Below are 26519 nucleotides of genomic sequence, written 5' to 3'. Positions count from 1 at the left end.
TCATAATGTTGTTCCACCTATAGGGTTGCAGATCCCTTTAGCTCCTTGGGTTCTTTCTCTAGCTCCTCTATTGGGAGCCCTGTGATCCATCCATTAGCTGACTGTGAGCATCCACTTCTGTGTTTGCTAGGCCCCGGCATAGTCTCACAAGAGATAGCTACATCTGGGTCCTTTCAATAAAATCTTGCTAGGATAGCAAAAAGTCTTCTCAAGGATAAAAGAACCTCTGGTGGAATCACCATGCCTGACCTAAAGCTTTACTATAGAGCAATTGTGATAAAAACTGCATGGTACTGGTATAGAAACAGACAAGTAGACCAATGGAATAGAATTGAAGACCCAGAAATGAACCCACACACCTATGGTCACTTGATCTTCGACAAGGGAGCTAAAACCATCCAGTGGAAGAAAGACAGCATTTTCAACAATTGGTGCTGGCACAACTGGTTGTTATCATGTAGAAGAATGAGAATCGATCCATACTTATCTCCTTGTACTAAGGTCAAATCTAAGTGGATCAAAGAACTTCACATAAAATAAAACCAGAGACACTGAAACTTATAGAGGAGAAAGTGGGGAAAAGCCTTGAAGATATGGGCACAGGGGAAAAATTTCTGAACAGAACAGCAATGGCTTGTGCTGTAAGATTGAGAATTGACAAATGGGACCTAATGAAACTCCAAAGTTTCTGCAAGGCAAAAGACACCGTCAATAAGACAAAAAGACCACCAACAGATTGGGAAAGGATTTTTACCTATCCTAAATCAGATAGGGGGCTAATATCCAACATATATAAAGAACTCAAGAAGGTGGACTTCAGAAAATCGAACAACCCCATTAAAAAATGGGGCTCAGAACTGAACAAAGAATTCTCACCTGAGGAATACCGAATGGCAGAGAAGCACCTGAAAAAATGTTCAACATCCTTAATCATCAGGGAAATGCAAATCAAAACAACCCTGAGATTCCACCTCACACCAGTCAGAATGGCTAAGATCAAAAATTCAGGTGACAGCAGATGCTGGCATGGATGTGGAGAAAGAGGAACACTCCTCCATTGTTGGTGGGATTGCAGGCTTGTACAACCACTCTGGAAATCAGTCTGGCGGTTCCTCAGAAAATTGGACATAGTACTACCGGAGGATCCAGCAATACCTCTCCTGGGCATATATCCAGAAGATGCCCCAACTGGTAAGAAGGACACATGCTCCACTATGTTCATAGCAGCCTTGTTTATAATAGCCAGAAGCTGGAAAGAACCCAGATGCCCCTCAACAGAGGAATGGATACAGAAAATGTGGTACATCTACACAATGGAGTACTACTCAGCTATTAAAAAGAATGAATTTATGAAATTTCTAGCCAAATGGATGGACCTGGAGAGCATCATCCTGAGTGAGGTAACACATTCACAAAGGAACTCACACAATATGTACTCACTGATAAGTGGATATTAGCCCCAAACCTAGGATTCCCAAGATATAAGGTACAATTTGCTAAACACATGAAACTCAAGAAGAGTGAAGACTGAAGTGTGGACACTATGCCCCTCCTTAGAATTGGGAACAAAACACCCATGGAAGGAGTTACAGAGACAAAGTTTGGAGCTGAGATGAAAGGATGGACCATGTAGAGACTGCCATATCCAGGGATCCACCCCATAATCAGCATCCAAACGCTGACACCATTGCATACCCTAGGGTTACAGTTCTAATCAGACAGATGCTCTTAGGCGATGGAGTAATTCTCTCACACTATTTACTCCTTCTGGATAGAATCTTAGATACATTTTGGGGTGAGTTGGGGTCTGACAGCAGGTGCTTCCTATTGGCTTGGTCTGAGATGTTCGGGATGCCTCATCTGCAAAGGGCCTTGTGGGTGCTGCCCCTATGTGACTGACGGTCACAACTCTTTCTATGGGGAGCTGTGGCTGTGTGACAGGGGCCTGGTGTCCGGAGCAGGTGAAGCTCCTATAGTCCCTTTGGGTCCCTGGGGCTTCCAACCCAGCTCAAACTTACCAGGTTACCTCTCTCGGTCCTCTGCCCCACATTCTCTCAGCGAGCCACGCTCAATCATCAACTCTATATTACGTTTCCACGTCATAGTACTCGATTTGAAAAGCAGCAGGCTATTGTGGATGCTACATCAATGGTATTTGAAGAAAATAAACAAACAAATAAAACATAATCATAAAACACTTTCTTCAAAGTGAAACAGAGTCCAAAGAAATCGTTAATCTGTTTTTGTTTCGTTTGTTTTTCATTTTTTTTTAAAGCCTCCCTGATGAATTCAGCTGAGAAAGAGGCTACTGAGTGGCAGCCCCCGTCCTCAGGGTGATCAGCTGATCTGCCGATTCTGGGAGCAGGTGTCCCCTCCATGCAGAGCAAGCGTCCCCAGGTGGGGCTGCAGCTTCCTTCCTTTCTCTCCCTGTGAGCGGCTGAATGAGTGACAGCTTAGTTTCCCCATGAGTACAAATGCCACTTGTGACCAATTCGGTCTTCCAGGAAGAGACCTCGAGACCTGCATGGTAATCTACATCATGTTCAGCTCTTTTTGAAAAACATGAGCTGGGCAGTGGTGGCCCATGCCTTTAATTCCAGCACTTGGGAGGCAGAGGCAGGTGGATTTCTGAGTTCGAGGCCAGCCTGGTCTACAGGGTGAGTTCCAGGACAGCCAGGGCTACACAGAGAAACCCTGTCTCGAAAACCAAAGCAAAGCAAAGCAAAGCAAAGCAAAGCAAAGCAAAGCAAAGCAAACCAAACCAAACCAAACCAAACCAAACCAACAAAAAAGAAAGAAAGAAAGAAAGAAAGAAAGAAAGAAAGAAAGGCAGACGTGGGAACTGTCCCTTTATGTGATTCTTGTCTTGCTCAAATCAATTCTGGGGAGTTTCACAGGATCCTGGGACTCTCTAAGAAGGTCACTTGTGGAAATCCCTGGAGTTTGTTCTTGGGAAGCCTGGATGGTATCTTCAGAGACAAGAAGGGTCTATTTGCCATATAGGATGAAGAAACAGACCTCGAAGTAGAATCCTTCAGTGCCCCAGTACTATCAGTGTGAACCAGAGTTCTCTGAAAAAATAAAAAGAACACACCTATATTAAAGATTAGAATTCCTGCAACTGCCATGAGTTGGGATGTTGCAGATCTAGGACCTAATTATCCTGATTATCTCTAGCCCTTCGACAACCATTCATGGCCCTTCTGGGTGTCCGATCTAATGTCCTTGTAAGTATCAGACGAAGCAATCTGAAATGTAGTAGATAAGCGGACTGCTGATGTCCATTAACCCAAAGGCTAAGAATGCCTGTAGCAGAGAGTTCTCTGCTGTGACTGCGTGTTTCCCACCCATGTGTCTGGAAAATGCCTTGATTCATGCCTTTCTTGGCTTCTGTAACTATAAAAACTTGACGAAACTCTTACCAGTTTCAGGTTTGGCATTTGGCGGTAACTGTCACTCAAATTTGTCTCCAGAATAGACGCTACCTATTCCCTTAGGAGTGAGAGCTGTGCTTTTTCGTAGGTGGATGCTGGAATGAGCTGGAGAGAATGAGCGGCCTTGTGTGGTGAGCCGGTTCCTGAGCAGCGTTGCGTGGTGAGCAGGCTCCTTCTTCTCCAGGCGGGTGAGGCTGGGAAGCAGCTCCGGGCTTTGGGTATAAGACGCGTATTTGCATCATCATGGGACAAGTACAAAGCTTTGTAATAGAAAAGAAATGTCAACGTATAGCAAAGCTGTGGACGAAAACTTCCATACCCAGCAGATGGGAATTAAACTGGCTTTGATGAAGTCCCCATTAAAGAGGCTTAGAGAGGGAGTCATTTTCCTTTTCAGAGATAGAGACAGCTACCCTCTGAAGTCGAGGCTGTGAATAGGCTCCGGGTAACTCCGTTTCAATAGAATGCTTCCTCCTCTTTGCATGAATTGCTGTTGACCGTCTCTGAACATCTTCTGTCTTCCTTGCCAATCGTCTTCCATTTGTCTTGTCTCTGAATAGAATGGTACCAAAGCCATCCATGGAAAAGCTGCCCTGAATTAGGCAGACATAAGCCTGCTGGCAACAGCAGAGTTTGGATGGCTGCTGCTAGGCTGCTATCTTGCCTCTCCAGGAGGCAGGACAGCATTGGGGGGGGAAGGGTGGCAAGTCAGCCGAGTTGGTGCATTGCTGAGAAGTGCTTCTGTATCATTCAGTGCCTTCTCCTTAAATGAAATGATTTCCAGAATTCTAACATTTCAGATGGCCAAAAGGCAAGGGAAGGAAGCCTGAGATGAAGGGGGAAAAAAAGGCCAAAGCAACAAAACAAACCACTTTTCAAAACCAATGAAATGAAATGCCAGCTTTGACCTGTTATAGTAGGTACAAAGAGAATGTCCCCACAGATAAGGGCCAGTCTACATAGTGACCCTTGTAACCTGACTAAGAAGGCCTTAAGGTTGCCCTTAGATTGGCTAAACTCCCTCCCTCCCTCCCTCCCTCCCTCCCTCCCTCCCTCCCTCCCTCCCTCCCTCCCTCCTCTTCCCCTTCCCTCTTTCCTTCTTTCCTTCCTTCTTTCCTTCCTTCTTTCCTTCCTTCTTTCCTTCCTTCCTTCCTTCCTTCCTTCCTTCCTTCCTTCCTTCCTTCCTTCCTTCCTTCCTTCCTCCCTCCCTCCCTCCCTCCCTCCCTCCCTCCCTCCCTTCTTTCCTTCCTTTAAATATACATTTTTATTTGTTGAGCAGAAAACACATTAGCAATAATACTGATACAGGAAAAGTAGGGTGTCTTTGAATTAAAAAGAGGCCCTCCTTCTTACTTCAGGTGGGGGGTTATCTCAGGAGTAGGGGCGCCAGACACTCAGTCACCCAACACTTCCACCAGGTTAGTGGCCTCCAGGCTTTTGTCTTGTGAACCTAAAGAATGAAAGCTGTAGATTACAATGGTGAATTTTAGGTGGGGTATCATTGAGCTGCTGGTCTGGGGGTGTGAAGGTTTGTATATCCTTGGACTAGGGAGTGGTACCATCTGAAGGTGTGGCCTTGTTGGAATAGGTGTGACCTGGTTGGAATGGGTGTGTCACATTGGGTGTGGGTATAAGATCCTCACCCTAGTTGCCCAGAAGTCAGTCTTCCACTAGCAGCCTTTGGATGAAGACATAGAACTCTCAGCTCCTCCTGCGCCATGCCTGCCTGGATACTGCCATGCTCCCACCTTGATGATAATGGACTGAACCTCTGAACCTGTAAGCCAGCCCCAATTAAATGTTGTTGTTGTTGTTTTTTATAAGACTTGCCTTGGTCATGGTGTCTGTTCACAGCAGTAAAACCCTAACTAAGACAGGGGGCATCAGGGCTGTTAGCAGAAGTTGGGGCGAGGCATGGGGAGATGTAACCCATGGGATGTCAGTCGTATCCTCAAGTGTGGATTGAGTCAGGCGTAAAAGACAGCAGAATCAGGAAGCAGCAGTTCCTTCTGGCATCTCTCAGCACTGCTGTTTTGTGGTCCCTGCTCCGTGTGGCCAGTTTCCACATCTTGCTCTCAACACACTGAGCATCTATAACAGAACTGCTCTTCTGTCTCGGGGATCTCAGGAAGAAGTGGATCTGTGAAGCTTCCCTGAGGAAAGCACTGGTGGACGGCTGTGCTTAGCAGAGTGCTGAGGAGTCTGGGATCTCGGTTCCATGAGAGAGGACTTGATCTCACCTCTGTGGCTTGGTGTGTGATGGATGTCTCTGTGAGTCACTTTTCTTACCTGTAAAGCTGGAGTTAAAGGACAGACAAACTGTTGTGAGAATTATAGACTTGAATGCAAGATGCGCAGCGCAGTGCTCACCTCAGGGTGCTCATTCAGAACTTCTGCAGAGACACTCGTCATTATAGTCTGACCAACCAAGAACGACCTTCACCAACCACGTATGACCTTAACCATCACATGGAACCTTAAGCAACAAAGTGTGACCTCAACCCTGCAAGTGTGACCTTAAACCAACCAAGTATGTCCATAAACACTCAAGCCGTGACCTTAACCAAGCACGCATGACCTTAATCACCCAGGTGTAGCCTTCCCTGATCAAGCACGACCTTAATCTTCCAAGTAAACTTAAGGAAGAAACAGAGTAACTGGGGAAACAGTTTCATACCTGTGTGCAATGTTCCAATCATTTAACTAAACACCACTTTTATTTGGAAACTTTAATTGGCTAGGGAATCTCCACTTCTAGCAATTAAGGGAAGTAACCAGATGGCAATATGGATAGGAAATTTTGTCTATAAATAATGCTTCAATAAAAACAGAGCAACTTTAGAGTTAAACTTTGGTATCAAAGGGCCCATCTAAAAAAATAGAAAATAAATCCTTGGGCCAAATATTTTTTTATGCCTAACTCTTTCTTCTATGACCTTTAAATGTGATTGGTTTAAATATATTGGATTATTATTATTATTATTGTTGGTATTATAGCCTTTTATGGGTGGAGATTAAAAAAAACTGCTATCACTTTTTTGTCAGAGTGCAACATTTTGCCTTTATTTAGGAAAGCTGGGAGTGAGGAAAGCCGAGCTAAGGAAGTTTCCAGAAGTTGAGAAGTTGAGGTGGGGTTAGTGGGCAGGGGCAGGAGACTCAGAACACAGAGGACTTGATTCTGGGGGGTCTGCTCTGCTCCTCGTGACTCCCCCACTCTCTCCCTCAGTCAGAGGACTCTGGGGAAGTAAAGGAAGGAGACCTGGAGTGGCTGAAAGAACAAGATCATCCTTCGGAGGATTGGCTTGAGAAAGATAAATATTTAGAGGAGGAAAGAAGTCAGCTAGAGTTGTCACAGATGCCAAGGGAAATAAATGTCACCTGAGAGGTGCTGGGGATGCTGAAGGGGCAAAAGGCTCCTTGAATTGTGATACAGACTCTCTCTCTCTCTCTCTCTCTTTCTCTCTCTCTCTCTCTCTCTCTCTCTCTCTCTCTCTCTCTCTCTCTCTCCCTCTTCCATGTGTGTGTATGTGTGTCTATGTGAGTCTATGCATGGACATGTGTGTGGAAGCCAACAGTTAATCTTGGCTGTCATTCTTCAGAAATCACCCCCCCCCCTTATCTGTATGAATGCACACAGACCAAATCCTGGTATGTGACGGTTAAAGGCCCACCTTCCAGAGTTGATTCTTACTTCCCACCACTGAGGCTCTGGGGACTCACCTTGACAGTCAGCACCATTACCCACAAGGACATCTTGCTGATCACCACACCCTATCCTAACTTTGTTTTTGAGAGAGAATGGCTTACAGGGGCTCAGGTCCCAATGCTTAGCAAAGCTAACAAAGACCAACCTGTTTACCCAGCGCTGGGATCACAAGCTTGCCTTACCATGCCTGACTTCTTATGTGGGTCCTGGGGATTAAATCCAGGGCATAGCAAGCACATTAACGTCTTAGCCCCCTCAGCCTCTGAGGCAGGCTTCAGAGGCCCACAAATCTAGTTTTGTATTTAGTAGCATAATTTGTCTTTTATTTCTTTCTTTTTGAAATTCCAAAGTCTAGAGATGGAAAGGGTGATAAGTCATAAATATATGTCCACGTAGATAAGGACAATGTTGAAGAGGCTTGTTAAAGTACAGATGCCTACCTTATGCATAGCTCCTGATTCAGTGAGCCTGGGGTGGGGTCTGAGAATTTGAATTCCTAGCACGTTTTTGGTTGGTGTGAAGTCTGGCTCAAAGACCACAGGAGGTGGGAGAGCCAAGGAGAAGGATCCAGTGTCCCTGGTGCCCTAAACACCATCCCCACCTCTGGGCCGTCCCCACAGGGCAGAACAAGCTTCAGGCTAGTTTGAGGCACAGTGCTTTAACAGGCGAAAGTACTCAGAAGGCTGGAGGACATGGAGTGCCTGGGCAGCTGGTGCTCAAGTTCAACATGGGTGAGTTTTATTTGGAAAAATAATAAAACAAAGGCGATTGCTGCTTTCCTGTGGCAGTGTCTTTGATGGTTGTGTTGCTGGTAGGTAGCAGACTGAGAACATTCTTTCCATATCCACCCCCCAGAGCTTGTTACTTGCCGTGGGAAAACTGAGACATTCTTATACCCGTATGTTCTGTTAAGTGAAGCATGCGATTTCAGTGTTAAATGAGAAGTATTTGGGGAATTAATCTTAGAAATCACTAGAATTCTAAAGTTCCTGAGTGCTTCTGGGCTCCAGGTACTATGTATTCTCTCTATCTCTGTCTCTGTCTCTGTTTCTGTCTCTGTCTCTGTCTCTATCTCTGTCACCATATCATTTATCCCCATGTAATCCCTCTAATAGAAAATTGCTAGAATTTTTATTTTTCAGGTGAACAAACTGAGGCTTGGAAGATGTGCTGGTTAGAGTTTTGTTTTTGTTTTGTTTTTTGTTTTCCAGTTTGATACAACCTTGGATAATTTGGGAAGAATGAATCCCAATTGGAAGTGTGTGTGGGTTTCAACCAGATTGGCCTGTTCAAAAGTCTGTGAGTCATTTTCTTGCTTAGTGATTGACTGAGGCTCAGCCCATGGTAGGTGGTACTACTTGCTGGGGCAAGTGGTCTTGGGCTATATAAGCAGGCTAAGCAAACCATGGAAAACAAGCCACTATGATGGCTTGTATATGCTTGGCCCAGGGACTATTAGAAGGTGTGGTCTGTTGGAGTAGCTATGTCACTGTGGGTGTGGGTTTTAAGACCTCATTGTAGCTGCCTGGAAGACAATAGTCTGCTGGCAGCCTTTAGATGAAGATGTAGAACTCTCAGTTCCTCCTGAACCATGCATGCCTGGATGCTGCCATGTTTCTGCCTTGATGATCATGGACTGACCCTCTGAACCTGTAAGCCAGCCCTAATTAAATGTTGTCCTTTATAAGACTTGCCTTGGTCATAGTATCTGTTCACAGCAGTAAAACCCTAACTAAGACAGCCAGTAAGCAGCACTCCTCTGTGGTCACTGCTTTAGTTCCTGCTTTCATGTTTCTGCCTTGAGTTGCTGCCTGACATCCTTTGGTGATGGAACATGAAACTAGAAATGTAAGATGAAACAAACACTTCTCTCCTGTAAGTTGCTTTTGGTCATAGTGTTGGCCTCAGCAACAGAAACTATCTAGGATAGAAATATGAGGTCACATGTGACGATTGTAATCCAAGCTTGCCAGAACCCAACCCCCGTTCTCTGAACAAGTTGTAACATCCTTTCTCTAGCAAATGACCCATCTCCACTTGTTCCTATGCTCAGTATTTATTAATATCAATTTAGTTTAGCATCTCCATGTGTTCAAATGTGTTAATATTTTCTCATTTGAACAGTTAACTCTACATTGCATAATTTAGACAGATGATCTCTGATCTTGGAAGCATCTGGGAGAACTGTACAAGAGAATGCTCCAGAGTTTAAAAGATGACCAATGGCCATAAGTTCTCTGGATTTAGGGCTGTGAGAATTAATTTCCATACAATGATGTTGGAATCTAATGCACTGTTAGGTTTAATAAGTGCCAGCAAAGAGGGAACCTCTTTTCAAGTAGTGACCATGGTAACTTTTCAAGTTCTCTGTTTTGGGAGCCACATTACATCTCATTGCCACACATCCAGGCTCACATTGAGAGGGAATCATGGCTTCCACTGGGACATGTCCATTTCTGCAGAAGCTGTCCTGGTTCCGGGGCTCTGGCTGCTTCTTAGCCTCAATTTGTCTCTAGACTTTTACTCTTTCTTCAGAGATTACTTCCATCCCTTCCCCTTATACTTAAATGAACATATTTTGAATAAAATGATTAACAATTAATTAATTAACCGTCTTTACTTTGATGGGATTATTAGAATCAAGGTACACCAAGAACAGAGTGTTTCTTGAATTCTGAGTAAACCCCTAGGGATGATCACATTTATTTATTTATATTTCATTTAAAATTTCTTTAATACATCTTGATAATGTTTTTCCCCTCTCCCAAGTTCTCCCAGATCCTCCCCACCCCCCTCTCTCTTTCACACACACACATACATTTCCAAAAAAGAAAAACTGAAACACAAATGAAACCCAATAAGAGAAAAGCTAAGAGCAAACTGAAGAAATGACCAGCCCCCAAACATGGATTTTATTTTGTGTTGGCCAACTACTCCTGGGCATGGACCTGGAGTCTAGTTGTTATGCTCAGTGACACTCCATTGGAGAAAACTGCTTTTCCCTTTGCCAACTGCAAATAGCTTCTTGATTGGGGGTGGGACTGATCCTCCATTTCCCCTCCCAGGGATGGAGCCCCATCTGGCTTGAACCTGAGCAGGTCCTGTGCAAGCTGCTACACTCTCTATCAGTTCATAGATGCATCAGGCCTGTCAGATCTGGAAAACATTCTTTACTTGGGGTCATCTAGCATCTTCTCGTTGGCATAGATCCCTGAGCCTTGTGGAGAAAGGATGAAGACATCGCATTTAGGGGTGGGTGCTCCAGAGTCTCTCGCTCTCTGTACACTGTCTAGTTATGGATCTCTGTGTTAATTACAATCTACCGCAAGAAGAAGCTGCTTTGAATGATCACATTTCTTTCTTTCTTTCTTTCTTTCTTTCTTTCTTTCTTTCTTTCTTTCTTTCTTTCTTTCTTTCTTCCTTCCTTCCTTCCTTCCTTCCTTCCTTCCTTCCTTCCTCTCTCTCTCTCTCTCTCTCTCTCTCTCTCTCTCTCTCTCTCTCTCTCTCTTTCTTTCTTTCTTTCTTTTTCATGAATTCAAAACTTTGTGACCTACAATTCCTAGACATACTGCTTAGTGACTTTAAAACAAATGGAAAACTCATAGCAACCTGACTTAGACTTAGGCTTTGTACCCTTCAAGGCTTAGTTTAGGGGCTTTGGTAAACATTTTCTGTAAAGGGCCAGATGGTAGATATTTCTGATCTACACCCAATTAATGGTCTCTGTGGTGTTAGGAAAGCAGCGCTGATAGAACATAAACAAATGAGTCTGGCTGTCTTCCAAAACATCTTGTGTAGAAAGGCAGATTGTGACTTGACTTGGGTTGTCGGCTATGACTTACTCACCCTGTTTTTGATGATGATAGGCATGAATTCAGTCACAATTTAAGAGGGTTTAAAGATGCTGAGAAAAGTTGGGGGAAGGAGGAGTAACTGAAGGTTGACTTAGAGACTCAAAGTTGTCTCAATATCCAGGTCTTGGTTTAAGGTGCTAAGATTTGAAATGGAATGGATAAACAGACCATTACACGTTCTAGTTTAAAATATGACCCATGAGCTCAGAGGGTAGAGAGGGTTGGAGAAGACTCTATAGGTGAGCATTTGTGTGAGAAGATCTGAGATCTTACTTTGCCTAAAGCTTAGGAGTCTTTGAGACTACTGAATAGACAGCTTATTATGGGCTGTAATACAGGTTCACTAACTCTTGGATAGGATCACCCAAGCAGGGTAGTATGCCTCATTTTAAGAGTCTACCATCAAAAGCTTCAAGCTCCTTCAGATGAAAGACACTGGGATGATTATGGGCCAAGGCAACATCCTGTATAAGGTTGAGTGAATCCTTAGTCAGAAAAAAAAAAAGAACCAAACTAAAGAGAAACCACCATTTCTCATGTCTAGATTTCCACAGTGGAAGGAGGCAGGGGCTGTGAGTGAGATCAAGGACCACTGCGGTTGAAGAACAGCAACTGCTATGAACTTGACTGAACGTGTGCAGACAGAGAGCAGAAGGTAAGGTCCGGGATACTGACAACCATCACTCACACCCATCTCTTGGGAGCTGTCAGTTAACACAAGCACTGCTTTTACTATTTGGGTGGCAGCAGAACAGTGGTGGGCACTGAAGGGTTAAGGAGGTACCCTTAGTCTTCCCTTCTGTGCCACCGGGAAGCCGGAATTTCCGTGTTATAACAAAATGGCCTCTAAGCAAAGATTAAAAGGGGGAGACCAGATGGGTTATTTTTATTGTTTGTAAAAATCCCATAAATATATTCACTATAGTGTATAATGTCTTTGGCTGGGCAGGCATTCAAGCATTGAAGGGGAGTAATAAAGTCTATTTTCCAATAGATTGCTTGTACCGTCACTAGAGAAGAGGGAGAGATAATAACAAACATAGTTATAAGTTTTTCAGGTGGTCTCTGCCACCTGGACCCTCTCACCCAGACCTTTGAAGGATGGGGGCAGTTCAGAAAGGCAAACTTTCTTAGGGTTTCTGCCAGCAGACTCCTCTGCTAAGTCAGGGCAGGGAGCTTCTCCTGGGTGCCTGGGTCAGGGTGAAGTCCTTTCTCCATCCTTTACTTCTCTGCAGCAGTGGGTTCCTAGACAAGGGTGACCTCTGCTCCTTAAGGGGGACTTCTGGCAATATATAGAGTCATTCTGAAGATCATAACTGGGCAAAAGGGAGATGCTACTAGAATAGGACTGTTGGAGTTGTGGAATGATACCCAAAATCCTGCAGTATGTAGGACAGTCTCCACAGCAAAGGATCATCTGACTCTAGAAAGTCATAATGCCAAGATTAAGAAACTCGCTTTATGACCCAGATATAGCTGTCTCTTGTGACACTATGCCGGGGCCTAGCAAACACAGAAGTGGATGCTCACAGTCAGCTATTGGATGGATCACAGGGCCCCCAATGGAGGAGCTAGAGAAAGTACCCAAGGAGCTAAAGGGATCTGCAACCCTATAGGTGGAACAACATTATGAACTAACCAGTACCCCGGAGCTCTTGACTCTAGCTGCATATGTATCAAAAGATGGCCTAGTCGGCCATCACTGGAAAGAGAGGCCCATTGGACTTGCAAACTTTATATGCCCCAGTACAGGGGAACGCCAGGGCCAAAAAAATGGGAGTGGGTGGGTAGAGGATTGGGGGGGGGAGGGTATGAGGGACTTTTGGGATAACATTGGAAATGTAAATGAGGAAAATACCTAATAAAAATATTAAAAATATTAAAAAAAAGAAACTCGCTTTATGGCACAGTAGATATTCTTGTCATCCCTGTTTTACAGATGAGGAAACCAAGATGCTTAATATGAATAAATGTCCTTCAAAGCAAGAAGATAGACAGGCATTTTACTGCGGTGGTCTTTATTTCACTTTTTTTTTTTTTTTTTTTAATAATCAGGAATCCCAGGAAGTACTGTGTATGGTTGTTGTATATTGGAGCCAGCATGGATGTGAAATTCTATTAATAAATAATAAAAAATTGGCAAGGAATGAATTTCTTCAATGATGAAGTCGTTAATGGAACCAAACCACAGAGATCCTGGAGGCCTAAACAAATGAAGGCATGATCTGCTAGCCTTCACTGGCAATTCTCCCAGTGTCTACAAGTGTCTAGCAACTTCTCTTCCAGTGGTTCAGAGTGTGTGCCTCTGTAGTTATCTTCTGTAACATTCATGGAGTAATTAACAAGAATAGGCTTACTGCACCTTGTTCCTAGTTTGTTTGCTTTGTGAGTGTGTGTGTGTGTGTGTGTGTGTGTGTGTGTGTGTGCACACGCATGCTCGTGCACACATGCTCGCTCCTCTATTTTGTCTGTGTACACATATATACATACATGTGAAGGCCAAGAGACAACTTTGGGTTTTGTTTCTCAGGCAATGTCCACCTTTAGATTTTTTTCTCTTGAGACTGTCACTAGCCAAGACGGTCCCAGTTGACTAGTCTAGGTCGTAAAGAGGAGAAATAAGAGCAGTGACACAGGGGGGAGGTAGAAATCGGCTGCATATTTCTATATAAGGTTGCCGAAGCAGAAGCCCTGAGATTTTAAGATGCATCATCTTCAGGCAGAAGGAAGAGAATATAATGCTAACTAATGATAAAGACATCAAACCATACAGTGAGCAAAGCTGTTCTGACTCGGCTAATGGCTCTCTGACCATCTCTGCCCTCTCCCATCTGCCTCCAAAGTTCATTGGCAGTAGAGAATGATGCCCAGTGAGCCCTCAGGATCTGCCTGCCTCCTATTTTTTCAGTGCTGGGATTATAATCATGTGCTACTGTACCCAGATTTTTAAAAATGTGGGCACTAGGGTTCTATAGCTCAGGTCCTCATGCGTATGAGGCAAGTATTTTACTGAGAAAATCTTGCCCCTTGACTGACTGATTTTCTGAGCATTTTATTGACAAATGCATTGAGACCTTATGGGAAGATTGAGCTAATCTGGAAAAGGTAATTTGATCAGTGTTGGTTAGAAGGCTGAGGTCTCTTTCCCAGGTCTTTCTTGAATAAACCACGAATCCTGAGACTTCTTTTTTTTTTTTTTGTCCACCACCTGAGAGGTGACTGCAGAGCCTCTGGCAGACCAGAAAATGAGACGGGAGGTCATGGCGCAGGAAGAGGCTACTTGGTAAGAGATGCCCATTGAAAAATCTCTTTCCTACTCTCAGTTCTGCATCAGCCCCCAAATTTAGATAGTATCCATCTCACTGTCTAATGGAGAAAGGGACTCAGGGTCTCATTTATTACCGAGATTCAAATACTAAAATAACCTGGAGAAATGAGATGCCTTCTTCAGACTGCCAAAGAAGGGAATTGTTCTGTGACTTAGAGGTATCTCTTCCAGTTAATCATTGCTGACTCTTTGCTGCCAGTCATCCCTATAAATCTTGATGAAACTAGGAAGAGGAATGATAGATATGACAAGGAGGGACGCGGGGATAGGCTGCATGCTTCTACATAAGGTTGCTGAAGCAGGCAGGAGCCCTGAGATCTTAAGCTGCCGCACTTTCAGGAAGAAGGTGGAGCATGATAAATATGTCTGAACCCTTAGGGTAGCAAAGCTGGCCTTGCTTGGCTGGTCACCATCGGATGCTCTCTGCCTTCACAAGTTCATTGCCAGCAGAGAAACACACTTAGCTTAGAAACATGTTCCTGTCTCTATTGATGTTTTGATAAATCACAAGAACATTGAAATCAGCTGAAGGGGACTAGAGACAACATCTTGTTTGTACTCTGTCCTCCATTAGAGTTCTCAGCTTTGCTGGTCCCACTAAGACAGAAATGATCTTTTCTGATGGGACAAATACATGGGAGTGAAGCTCTGATTTTCAACTGAAAAGGATTCCTGGATGTGTTGTTTCTGTTTCTATAGTCACAGTCCTCCCTACCCCACCCCTACCCTCAAATTAAAAAAAGACAGTCAAGTGGATGCTCACAGTCAGCTATTGGATGGATCACAGGGCCCCCAATGGAGGAGCTAGAGAAAGTACCCAAGGAGCTCAAGGGATCGGCAATCCTATAGGTGGAACAACAATATGAACTAACCAGTACCCCCCTGGAGCTCGTGTCTCTAGCTGCACATGAATCAGAAAATGGCCTATTCGGCCATCAGTGGAAAGAGAGGCCCATTAGTCGTGCAAACTTTATATGCCTCAGTACAGGGGAACGACAGGGCCAAGAAGTGGGAGTGGGTGGGGGAGCGTGTGGGGGACTTTTAGGATAGCATTCATTTACATCTGCTAGCATTCTCATGACATGTGCAGAGACAATAGTCACCTTCCTGGTGGTTCTGTAGAAAGATTAAGATATTTTCTTCTGGTTTAGAGTCCTTAAGTTCTTGTCTTCATTTTCACAGGCTTCAATAGCTAAAGAGCACGCACACACGTGTGTGTCTGTGTGTGTGTGTGTGTGTGTGTGTGTGTGTGTGAGAGAGAGAGAGAGAGAGAGAGAGAGAGAGAGAGAGAGAGAGAGAGAGATGCCATCCTTACCACTGGGCTTTGCCTTTTTTGTCTGCTCAGTTGTAACCTGCTCTTGCTTCCACTCAGTTGTTCTTTCACTGCCTGGAGGTCTCCAGTGATCCCATCTCACTGCTCATGACTGAACTTCATTACTCCACTGTAATATACATCATTTGTGGGGAGGGGGGAGGTGAACCATAGAGAAAGGAGGCACTGAAGACAGAAGAAAAATTATCTATGTTTACTATTGCTCAAGGGTGGTTAGAAAAGGATGGAGATAAGACTAGATGATGTTTCTGCCCTGTTGTGAACAAAGTACCTCTCAGGAACAAATTGAAGGAGATTATCTTGCCTCAAGTTTTCACTGTAGTGGGGAAGGTACAGCAGGGTTCATGTTAGTAGGGATTAGTGGCAGAGAGGTTCTTAACACTGTGGTGAGCCACGAAACAGAGAGCAGCCTTTAATCTTCAAAGGTCCACTCCTGGTAACCTGCTCCCACCAACTAGCCTCTTGCCCCCTCAACATTGCACAGTTTCTCAAAATAGCTTAAAAATTTGACAAGCATTCAAAGTATGAGCCCATGGAGGACATAACAGGTGATGGGGGATGTCAGACACTTGAGTAAGATTTTCCATTAAATGCTGAAAATAGACACCTAGGAAGATGAGAGCAAGAGGAAGGCTGTAGATTCATGGCTGGAGAGTGTGTGGATTGATGGATGGAGAGTATGTGGATCCATGGCTGAAAAGTGTGATTTTCCTGTGATGTTGGTGGATGGAAGGACAGTTGCTGTCATAGAGACACAGAAAAGACCCAGACCCTTCAATAGAGCTCCTCATGTTGTGGTAACCCCTAACCATAAAATTATCTTACTGCCACTTCATAGCTGTAATTTTATAACTATTATGAATTATAATATAAGTATCTCTGTCATGAATTATAATGTAAATATTTGATATACAGGATATCTGATATGTGAACCCCTAAAGGGGTTATGATCCGCTGATTGAGAACTGCTGACCTAAAGAAGAGTGGGTCATGTGATAAGATCTTAGACATAAGGATGAGCTAAAATGTTCTCAGTTAACAATAGAAAAGAGGCGTAGTTCCTCCTCTGCATATTGCGGAGGCCAGGCAGCTGGGGAAACAAGCCAGCTGTCTGAGGTACAGGAAAGAGGAGCTGAGGTAAAGGGCATTAAGACTGTAGTCCTGCAGGAGGCTATGAAGAAAGTGGGTGGGGTATTAGAGAAGAGTTAGATAGACATAAATTGCTGCCATATGGAGCAGGCTAGACAGTTAATAAGAATGAATAAAAAGGGTTAGTGAGCAACTGGTGCTGAACAGCATAGATTTGTAATGGGGGCTGGTCAGCAGGCATTTGTAATTTCCAACAGCTTGGGAACACGAGTGGATAAAATGGACGATTTGGCTTAGCTGGAGCTGGGAATTGGCACGGTTACAGGGTAGGATTAAATCTGAGAGAGGCACTTGAAGGTATTTCTATGTATCCATTTTTAACCACAGAGCCATTTTTGATGGGTGGCTCACAGGCTTCTCAGGTCTTGAATGCCCTAGCACAAAGACACTCTGATCTTACACCAGAAAGCCCTCTGGAGGAGATTCTTCTGACACACTACATTTGAAAAGTGAGGGCTTTTTTTGGGAAAAGGATCGAGGAAAGGATCGAAGCATAGCTCAGAGGAATGAGAGAGACTTGGAATTGAGAGGCCGAGAGCCCAAGGAGAACAGGAGTCTCTGAGAGGGCAGTGTAGCGCTTTGGTCTCTGATCTCTGCCTGCAATCACACAGTGAAAACTTTCCCTCCTCTTTCCCGTGTAACACGCACAGAAGGCTCAGATATGAGCCTAGGGTTGCAAAGCAAAAAAAGAAAATGAACTGAGACCAAAGCCTAGGTTTGTGAGGCTCTAAAGTGTGGAACCCAGTCCCTACTTATCCCACTATCCTCTTTGCAGCTGCAAAAGCTACGAGGAAGGAAAGTGATCATTTGCTCTCAGGAGGTACAGCCCATGATGTATGAACAATGCCCAGGCCAGCGATCACTTCTGCAAGGTGGAATTCATCACACCTGACATTTGAAAACATTCTAAATTATTTAATTCTGCTATCCATATCCCTTTTGAGGGACATAGAATAGGTTAGAGTCTGAGTGAGAGAACTTTTTTTCTTGGATATTTTCTTTATTTACATTTCAAATGTTATCCCCTTTCCTGGTTTCCTCCCCAGAAACCCCCTATCCCATGCCCCTCCCTGTGATTCTATGAGTGTGCTTTCCCACTCACCCATCCACTCCCACCTCCCCACCCTTGATTTCCCCTACACAGGGGTATCACGTCTTCACAGGACCAAGATCCTCTTCTTCCATTGATGCCCGACAAGGTCATCCTTTGCTACATATGTGGCTGGAGCCATAGGTTCCTCCATGTCCAACTCCTTGGTTGGTGGTTTAGTCCCTGGGAGTTCTTGGAGGTCTGGTTGGTTTTTGACATTGTTGTTCTTCCTATGGGGTTACAAACTCCTTCAGCTCTACTCCTAACTCTAACTCCTCCACTGGGGACCCCATGATCAGTCCAATGGTTGTTTTCAAGCATCCACCTCTGTATATGTCAGGCTCTAGCAGAGCCTCTCAGGAGACATCTTTATCAGGCTCCTGTAAGCATGTACTTCTTGGCATCCACAATAGTGTATGAATTTGGTGACTGTATATGGGATGAATCCCCAGGTGGGGCAGTCTCTGGATGGCCTTTCCTTTAGTCTCTGCTCCATACTTTGTCTCCATATTTCCTTCAATGAGTATTTTGCTCCACCTTCTAAGAAGGATCGAAGTATTCACACTTTGGTCTTCCTTCTTCTTGAGCTTCATGTGGTCTGTTAATAGTATCTTGGGTATTCTGAGCTTTTGGGCTAATATTCACTTATCAGTGAGTGCATACCATGTGTGTTCTTTTGTGATTGGGTTACCTCACTCTGGATGATACTTTATAGTTCCACCCACTTGCCACAAGTCATTGTTTTTAATAGCTGTGTAGTACTCCATTGTGTAAATGTACCAGATTTTATGTATTCATTCCTCTGTTGAGGGACATCTGGGGTTTTTTCCAGCTTCTGGCTATTATAGATGAGGCTGCTATGAACATAGTGGAGCATATGTCCTTATTACATGTTGGAGCATCTTCTGGGTATATGCCCAGGAGTATAGCTGGGTCCCCAGTAATACTTTGTCCAATTTTCTGAAGAACCACCAGACTGATTTCCAGAGGGGTTGTACCAGGATGCAATCCCACCAACAATGGAGGAGTGTTCTTCTTTCTCCACATCCTAACCAGCATCTGCTGTCACCTGAGTTTTTGATCTTAGCCATTCTGACTGGTATGAGGGTGGAATCTCAGGGTTGTTTTGACTTGCATTTCCCTGATGACTAAGGATGTTGAACATTTTTAAAGGTGCTTCTCAGCCATTCGGTATTGCTCAATTGAGAATTCTTTGTTTAGCTCTGTTCCCCATTTTCAAATAAGGTTATTTGGTTTTCTGGAGTCAAATGTTTTGAGTTCTTTGTATATATTGGATATTAGCTCTCTATCAGACATAGGATTGGTAAAGATCTTCACTCCTTTTCCATGAGAAATCTAGTAGAAGACAGAAGGAGGCATGGCTTCCCTATTCATGTGATGCAGGCCTTCAGACAGGGAGATGTGCTGGAATGGACAATAAATAAACTTACAGATCTGTAAGGAGGAAGTCTCTTGAGGGCCCTCGTGAGCCCAGGGGAGCTGAGAGCTCAAGCAGACTGCACAGTGGGAGCTGAAACTGTAGCGAGCAACTTGCTTGGTTTAGAAAGGGAGACTAGGTCAGGTGATGGCTCCTCAGCCTCAGCGTTTGCCAGACAAGCATGACGACTGGAGTTTGAATTCTCAGAAACCCACTTAAATGCCTGGTGGATGTGGTGTCTGCCTGTAACTGCAACTTCAGAAGGTGTGAATGGAATTGCCAGAGCAAACTCACTACAAGTAGGAATGGGTGGGTTGGTGAGCAGGGGTAGGGTGTAGGGGATAGGGGATTTTCATAGGGGAAACTAGGAAAGGGTATAACATTTGAAATGTAAATAGAGAAAATCTCTAATTAAAAAAACCTATAGTTGAATGTAAGAAGAACAAAACTACACTACACTACACTACACTACACTACAAACACGAACCACACTGGCAAACTGTTTTTTAGTTGAAAGATGCTACCTTGGTGAGTGACATGGAGAAATGATTGAGGATGATTTGTGAAATCCACCCTGGGCTTCTGCATGCAGGACCATGTGTGGATGAGCACACACATGCAAAGCCATGCACACACATTCATACCACTTACATGGGAAAATGAAAAAGGGAAGAAAAGTGCGCATTCTCACTTGCCACCTGATGGGGCAGAACTCCTCTTATTTCTCAGCTTTATTTTTCTCAGAGCCAGGAGTGGAGGCCAAAGGTGTTAAGGAGCATCTTACAGGAGCATCAGCAACCTAGTTTTGAGTTCATTGTTAAGAGCAGACAGCCCCTTAAGTGGCACTGTCTGGTTTTTGTGTCCTGGTGTTCTGTCAGTGTGCAATCTATATGTTGTCTCTCCCCCGGGGCCACATATAGTACCTGGATTCTAATGAGAGAGAGAGAGAGAGAGAGGGGGGGGGGAGGGGGAGGGGGAGGGGGAGGGAGAGGGAGAGAGGGAGAGGGAGAGGGAGAGAGGGAGAGGGAGAGGGAGGGAGGGAGGGAGGGAGAGAGAGAGAGAGAGAGAGAGAATGAGTCTGTAGCTCCATTGTGTCCTCTCCCACTCCTCTTCTGTTCACCTACTTTTCAGCTGGATGCCATGGCATGGACTTCTCCATAGAGAAGGAACTGAGCTACTGACCAGCCTTCTGTAATGGAAGAATTCTGTCCATCAGTCTTCAAAGGACTGAATGTCACCTGCAAACACATGAATGTTGAAGAAAATCTTCCCTCGTTGAGTTGTGCCATGACTAAAGCTATAATATTATTATTTTTGTTGTTGTTGTTATTATTATTATTACTGAGTTGAGGACTGAACTCAGGACCTTGTGATTGCTTGGCAAGCTTTCTACCGCTGAGCTCAATGCCCAGCCTCATGTGACTGAATTTAAAAAATCAAACACCCTGTGCTATGCTTTTATATAAGGACTCATCTAAGCAGTGTCTAGATTTCTAGCCACAGAAAATGTGAGCTAGAAAGAGTGTGTTAAATATGTTGGGCTTTGGGGCAACTTGATACACAGCAACAGTTGTGCAACTCTACTAATTCCCACATGACTGCTCTCCACTCCTTCGGACCAAATAAGCTCTTCCAGAGAAGATGGGCAGGAATGCTTTATTGACACATCAGTTATAAGATCTTGAAGCTCCAGAGGAGATGCCAAGAGGATAATGTTTTGATGAGGTGGCACCCTTTAGATTGCTTCCACCCTATGCCTAAAAGGCTGTGAACATCCCCTGGTTGGTTTTTCAATAATAGTTAGGGACCATTGAGCAACTAGCTGGTTGGTGGTATAAAGGCCAAATTCTAAGCCACAGAAATGGAGAGTCACACCACTATCAACTGGGGCATTTTTCTTCTTACAGCAATTTTTGATGTGATGGGCACTCTGCTATGGTAGGTGTGGCAGACCTCTTCTATCCCAGATACAACCTTCTGTCGTCCATGTAAAACTGTAGGAATTGTCCCCGGAGTTCTGGAGTCATGATCCTGCCTCTCATTCAGTCTACATCCTGACCAAGAGTTCCACACTAGTTTTAAGTTACCCTCTCCTCTCTTTGCTTCCTATTTTCCCCTCTTTTCCTTACAGTACTGTGGTTTAAACTAACATTCTTGATTCCACCTATTATTTTTGACTTCAGCTACAACTGCCTTCACAATAAATCAAGAAAAAAGTCTAGATTTAGCTTCAAGTTCTAACATCTGGGAAAGGTCTTTAATGGTGTCTCCCTCAAGGCTGATAGCCCAAGCCTTTATTATCTCAGCCATAGGCAATAGTTGGAAAATCCTACTTGGAAATATTTCAGCTGGTTCTTCCATTTAAGAAACATACCTTCTCAAGTTTAAAGTTTGAAGAGAATCTCTATAATAGTCATAGGAATTCTTGCTTTTGTACACATTGGGTAGAATGAATTTTATTGCATTTGTAGTTTCAAGGGTTTATCCTTGTTGATTATTTCTATTAACATGTATTAATTGTGATGAACAAATGGGTTATTGTGGCATCTTTATACATGCATGTAATGTGCTTTGATCACACTAACCTCTGCTCATCTTCCCTCTACCCTTTCTCCTTCACATGTGTGACAAACATCTCTTTGTTTTCGTGTTCCTTGTTCTCCTGCTAGATTCCACCCAGAAGAGAATACATGGATATCCATCTCACTTGTTTCGCACAACCCAGTGATTTCTAATTTCATCCATTTATTTTCCTGAAAATGATAGTCTATTTTTTCCTTGTGGTTTAATAAAACTTTACTACGGTGTGTGTGTGTGTGTGTGTGTGTGTGTGTGTGTGTGTGTGTGTGTGTGTGTGTGTGTGCGCGCGCGCGCATGCACACTTTTTAATCCATTTAACTACCAAAGGGCATGTAGGCATGTTCCATAACTGCATACTAGCATGTTCCATACTGCAAGTAGCCAAGTGCTTATTTTTTAGGCTCAAAAATAAGTGAAGTGCTCCTCCTTGTGCCTTCAAGTGACAATTGCTTCACACCTCCAACCTTCAACACCTTCTCCTCCCACATTGCTTGGCGACTATAATTTACTGCACTGAGAACATTAAAGCCTTTAGAAGAGGCTTCCACAGAGGCTCCCCTGTCAGCACCTGTACCATGTCTTCTGTGTTTCCTGTGTAAAACCAATCCTAGCATCTCCTGGGCCCTATGTCACAGGCACCATTTTGCTCTTTCAGACAGTACCCGCAGCCACTCTTCCCTCCTCAGTGTCACAGCTGCCTCTCGCTCTTTTCTGGATCCATCTTATGAGCATACAGTTGGCCTGCCCTCTTCACACAGTGAGATTTCTCCCCACCAGCTTTGTCTTCTCATTCTTTTTCACAGGCTGCAACACAAATCCTGAAAAGTGTATCTATACTCATTATCTCCAATGTATATTGATATTTCTTATTTCTGCTCTTTTTGCAAATCCATCTTTGAAAATTGATTTATCAACATCTTCCATGACACCCATGCTGTTCCAGCATGTGCTTAGTCATTAATATTTATCTTTATTGAGTGGCTAGCATGGTGGACATGGGTGCTCCTTTTTGACATACTGTCTATGAGTGGTTTGCTGTATGCTTTGTACCCATGGTCACCTTTACTTGAGCTGTTTGCTGGATCTTCCTCCTCCCTCTTGATATACCATTGGGATAGGCTCAGTTCTCTCACCTATTCATCCACTCTTTTCCAAACCCCATCCTGCCCTGTAACTATAGCTACTTTTTATGTGCCAGCAACGTGAAAATTTAGAGGGCCACTTTCACACTCCAGATTCCTGTAGCCAGCTGCCTACTTGGCACCTCCACTTGAAAGACAGATCATCTTCTTAGGCTGAAAGTCTCTCAAACTTCCTTATTCCTGCCAAAGTCACAACAGCTGCAGACTACCTTTCCTTGATAGCAATTCCATTTTAAAAGTCCCAGACCAGAAAGTTATCCTTGAGTTTTCTTTGCCTTCTTCACATCCAAGTATCAGGAAGTATTACAGTCTATCTTTGCTATCTGAAATCTGATCACTTCTCCTGGCTCTTCTCCATCTTAGCTGTCACCATCCATTTTATGAACCTCAGCAGTTACCTCCTGGCTGTTTTTTGCAGCCACCCTTGCATCTATTCCCCCAGCACCCCACCACAGACTGATCAGACCTTTCAGAAGATCATATCATGTGATTTTTGTAGTATTCCAGAATCTGCCCGTTATACATGCTAACTCTTCCAACAGCCTGTACCGTCTGCTCTGATCATTTCTATAATCTCCTTTGCAATCCTTTACTTCTCTAAGTCCAAACACCATAGATTTCTCCCAGAATTTGTAGTGGGATTGACTGAGATTATCATGCAGTAGCAAAGAAGACCAGGGCAGTTATGCCATTAGGTGCTGGTCCTTACAAAACGATGTCATTCATCTCCATAGTCTTCATTTGCAACCTTAGACCCTTCATATGTTTTCCCCAAATCTTCCCTTACCACATATTTATCATGATTCTTCTTTCTGTTTTTTACTTTTCTTGCTTGTAAAATTTGTAAAACTGGCTCAAACTGTTCCCTTCCTATTAGGATTGTGAAAATATGCAATATCCCACACATCCAGCTTATTTCAGAAAATGGACCACACAAGATAGCATCTCGGACTAAAAGTACCAGCACATCTCTTGTCCCTCACTAATGCAACAAAGGCTTTTCCTTCAAGTGTTTCACCTGGCAACCTGAAAAAAAAAAATGGAGCAAGCAAGCAAAAAAAAAAAAAAAAAAAAAAAAAAAAAAAAAAAAAAAGCAAACCAAAACAACAACAACAACAAAACCCTTACCTACATATGTTGCTATGGTAACATTAGAGATGGAGTTAGCACTCAAGGAAACTGTAAGCACTGCTCCCAAGCAGGATGCTGGGAAAGATACTGCAACCATTTAGAGAGCAGCAAGAATCTTTGCTTCCCTGCCTTTTGAGACCACTTATCCTTGCCAACTCTGCTTGATTAATTAATGTTCCTGCGGAAAAGAAACGCCACTCATTGTGTATTCGTCTCCATGCCTGAAGTTGATGGGGCTTGCTTCTCTCTGCTACTTGAAATGCTTCCCACACAAAAGCAATAAGGCTGGGCTGTCACTTTCCCAGAGTAGGCACTCACCTGTAGGTCTGGAGCATAGTCATTGCATTCAAGTTGTGACAAAAGAAATGTGTCATTATTCAATCATCTGGTTAAAAAAAGGCATAAGAAACAAATTAATGAGCTTGAAGAAGAAAAGGTGCAGGCTCAGAACTCTGCTGATGCATCTTTATCCCATCTATTTAAATTTCTTACAAGCTTCCTTATAATCATGGTCCATAGAGGGGCATCTTTATTGATGGAGCTGCTTACTTAAGGGTTGAAGCAGGTAGAGAGGGGTAGCCCTGGAAAAAAGTGAGGCAAAGCCATTTTCTACAGAAAGAACTGAGACTAAGGCCTAATTAGCTTTCTGTTTTAAAACCAAGCAGAACAGCAAAAACATGAATACTATCAAAATGTATAAGACTGGAACCAGACACTCTGAGTTGGTTTAAACAATATGTTGTAGCTCAACAGTTGCTGCTATTTATTCATTATTAGTTGAATAGAAATTTAACTTAGTATCTTAGCTGGGGAGCCCAGAGTGTGTTCATTTTCTTGTGCTTAGTTGTGTGCTATTGTGGGAAACCTAACACCTCTGCAGGTTAGCATCTCTCATTATGTGCATGCCCCTGGGTTGGACACTGAATTTCTCTGTGCTCAGGCTTTTCTTCTATTTAATAGTAAAAATAATAGAAGCTAATAATAGTAAAAATAATAATAATAACCATTTAGGGTAATAATAATAATAAAATAATAATAATATTAATACCCAATGTAGGGTAGTTTTGAAGATCAAAAGGGAGAACACATGTGAAAGTCACTGGGAAGAAGTTAGGTCCTTTGTGCTACCCGGGGGATGAGATGACAGAAAGACTGTGATACCACAATTGCATGCCCAGCAGTTATGACATGCATATAGATAGACAAATAGTACAAATGTTACACTTGCTATAAAGTACAGTGTTTAGAAAAGCAAAGGAATGAGGTTCATTTTGCTGAAGGAGAAATCAAGAAATGTTGGAGAAGGTAGACCAGTTGGACAAAGTTTGAGGTGAGAAGGGGATGGTCTTTTGATATGGAAGGAGTCAGGAGCTGGAGGTTGGAGAGCACAGGTCACAGTGGGCACCCTCTTCTGAATGGCTACTCAGGAATAGCTCTGTGAGGGTACTAGAAAGTCTTGGGGTGGAAATAGATTAAGAGTGGATCTAGGTGAGCAGTTTGGAGCCATTTTTTCATTCTCTGAAAGTTGGGAGCCATTTTTTAAAAAGCTGATAAGTGACAGTAACAAACTATGTTTAAAAAAATTCCAGCCTTAGGGTAGCCAAGGGCAATGCTTTAGGGAAGAAGTGCTCAAGGGCTTAACATGCTTGGTTAAGATACAAATGAGGCAATAACTTGCAGAGCACATTTCCAAGGGAGACTCTGCAGACTAAGGGCACTAACAGATGTGTTGGTGAGATAGAGCCAGAGGCCAAGGACAGGTTAGCTTTGAAGCTACTGATGGCCTAGGAAGATGGATGTGCTAGGGACCTGTGGTTGTGAAATGACTAATTAGCTTCATTGTGGCCAGTAGTGTCAAAGGGTAGAAAAAGCTGAGTGGAACAGGAAACTCCTACAGACCCTACTGGAGATCTCTAGACCCATAACGCTACATGGGAATACTATTACACAGCGCTCAGGTCTCCCAATTTCCCTGGGAGATGAAGCTTGAATTTTCATATACTTGTATCCTTTCCACTGTAGAAATAGAGATATGAGTCTGCTTGACCTTGACACTGACATCCTAGCAGTCTGTCTGAAAACAGAGACTTTGTCAACCTTCAGAAATCTGCAAGGGAGCCAGTTCCCACAACCAAGGACAGGCTCTCTGTTAGGGATTTCTCTAGTGACAGGTCCAGATACCAACTACTGGATCCGGTTACCAACATCAGGAGGAGAAAATCCTTCCAACTAGGAGTTGCCATATAAAACCCGAAGAAGGAAAAAATATTCTTTTCCTTGCTTTGTTTTAGTCATTGTTACTTTCTGTTATTGTTTATTCTGTTAGCAAGCAGC

The 26519-nt window shown here is 43.6% G+C and overlaps 1 long non-coding RNA gene across 9 annotated transcripts in view; it reads left to right on the top strand.

Moving 5' to 3' along the window:
• Gm34265 overlaps positions 1-26519 on the top strand; it is a 182994-nt gene that overhangs the window by 2419 nt on the left and 154056 nt on the right. For 2 of the 9 annotated variants that reach the window (XR_877010.2, XR_877011.2), the window contains exons 2-4: positions 3523-3594; positions 8352-8439; positions 11539-11649. This is a non-coding gene — a long non-coding RNA (predicted gene, 34265). The other 7 variants (XR_001782291.2, XR_877013.2, XR_877014.3 and 4 more) reach the window with 7 other exon arrangements.

This window comes from Mus musculus, chromosome 17, assembly GCF_000001635.26.
Source record: "Mus musculus strain C57BL/6J chromosome 17, GRCm38.p6 C57BL/6J".
NCBI lineage: Eukaryota > Metazoa > Chordata > Mammalia > Rodentia > Muridae > Mus > Mus musculus.
This window is presented reverse-complemented; position numbering and strand designations above follow the sequence as displayed.